The sequence below is a fragment of the Triticum aestivum genome, chromosome 4B (assembly GCF_018294505.1).
Source record: "Triticum aestivum cultivar Chinese Spring chromosome 4B, IWGSC CS RefSeq v2.1, whole genome shotgun sequence".
Taxonomy (NCBI): Eukaryota; Viridiplantae; Streptophyta; class Magnoliopsida; order Poales; family Poaceae; genus Triticum; species Triticum aestivum.
Genome location: NC_057804.1, coordinates 202,112,151 through 202,114,322, shown reverse-complemented (window position 1 = coordinate 202,114,322; position 2,172 = coordinate 202,112,151).

The following is a 2,172-nucleotide window of genomic DNA, read 5'->3' as shown; positions in this document are numbered from 1 at the left end:
GGGCGTTAGGGGAGGTGTTGGTGCGTGCTACGTGCTCCTGGTGAGGTGTGGAGCACGATGGTGTGCTCGGCTTCGAGCTACAACGGCTCCAGCCACGGCGGCGACGAGGCACGGCGGCGGCGAGCTTCGGAGCTCAAGGGGGCGGCAGCTACAGGATGCTAGGGATGACGAGGCAAGGGGGAATCGGGTCAGTGGCTCACCGCGGAGCTGCAGGGATGGTTAGCGGGCTCGGGGACGTCCGGTAGCTCTCGATTCGACGGCGACGATCTCCGGTGGCCGAGGAGGGGAACGGCGACGTTGGCGGCGATGCAGGGCTTCTGGAGACCCGTGGATCGGTGGGGAGGAAGAGGGGGTCGAGGCGGAGCTCCTGAGCTCAGCGGATGGGCGAGGGGTGGCCGGTGACGGCTGCTATGGCGAACGGCGGCGATGGTGGTGTTCGGCCGTGAGAGAGAGAGCGAGGGAGAGGAGGGAAGAACCGAGGGAGAGTGAGAGAGAGTAGGGGAGGGGGCGTGGCGTCGTCCGGGGCATCGAGAGGAGGAGGGGAGGGCAGGCAGGCAGGCGAGCAGGTGGTGTGGCGCGGTGGCGCGCGCGCGCGCCGGCCACACTCCCCTCCCTCTGTCGAGGACGAAGACGACAGAGGAGGGAGGCGGGCTGGGCCGCCTGCTGGCTGGGCCGGCCAGCTGGCTGGGCTGCACAGGGAGGAGCCCAGGTAAGCTCCTCCTTTTATTTATTTTTCTTTTTCTAATTTCTGACATTTGTTTTGATTTAAATAAAATATTAAATCATTTATTTACCTTATGCCAATTTTTGCAGGAGCTAGATATATTATTCCAGAGCTCCTTTATAATTGGCATAATATTTGGACTTATATTAATATATATAAATAATATATTTCCAATGCAAATATTTATGCATTAATTCCAAATGCCCAAAATAAATACCTATGAGCTCTTAAAAATATTGGTTTGATTTTTATCTCTTTCCAATATTTTCAGAGAGCAACATGAGCATTTTCTTGGACCCTTTTGGAGAAATTTTTATTTGGATCATTTTCAAAAATGATTCTGAGGGTTTCACAGATCCCCATTTCAAATTAAATGGAAAATTTAAACATGATGCACACACTCTGATGCATGACTAGCTAGGGTGTGACACATGATGTCATCAGTCAACAGATGTGTTGACTAGGTCAAGCTGACGTGTGGGTCCCACATATCATTGACTGTTTATTTAATTAAGTTAATTAGTTAATTAGGTTAATTAATTTTAATTAGTTACTTTAGACAGAATTAATTAAGTTAATTAGTTAGTTAGTTAATTAATTAATATTCTCTTTTTTTAACGTTCCAGGGGGCTGGACCCCACATGTCATTGGGCCAGCAGGGCCATAGCGGGTTCGGGTGTGTTTTCAGGCAGCGGGCGATGCGGGCGTCGGGCACCATCCCGCCCGGCAGGCCACAGTGGGGCTTGTGCGCGCGGTCGTTAACGGAGGAGCGCAGGCGGCCAGCTCGCAACGCGTCGGGGGGGGGGGAGGAACGGCAGGGCGTGGCCCGGAAGTGGCCGCCCTGGTGAGCGCGGGGTGCCGCGGGCGAAGCAGGGGAGCAGGGGCGACGGAGGGCAGCAGCGATGTGAGCGGCTGCGACGGGTGGAGCTGCCGAGGCGTGGGCGCGTGGGTCGCGTGGCCGGGCACGCACGCTGGGTGCGGCCAGCATGGGGTGACCGCGGTCGGGGCGCATTCAGACGGTGAGCGGCGATGGGGAGAGACGCTATGAGAGGGCAGAGGAGAAGGGAAGGGTGGTGGCTCACTGGGCCCTGCAGGTGTGCGAGAGTGAGCTCGGGGAGGTCTGACGACGAAGAGGACGACGGCGTCCGACGAGGCATAGGAGCTCCGGTCGTGGAGAAGGGGGAAGACGGGCGGTGATGGCGGTGGGCGTCGAGGCGCCGGCGAGGTGCGACGGGGTCGGGGTCGGTGATGAGGCGAGGTCGCGGCATCAGGCGGGCGCCGCGCGGGGTAGAGGAGGGGGCGCAGAGGAGTCCCTGAGGGGCGGGCCAAGCCCGGCAGGCGGTGGCCTTAGCGGCGCGGTGACTTGCATCGGGCGCGGCCGTGCGGGAGGAGGGGATCGAGCAGGGGCACCCCTCCCCCAGGCACGAGGCGTGTGTGTGTGTGTGCGC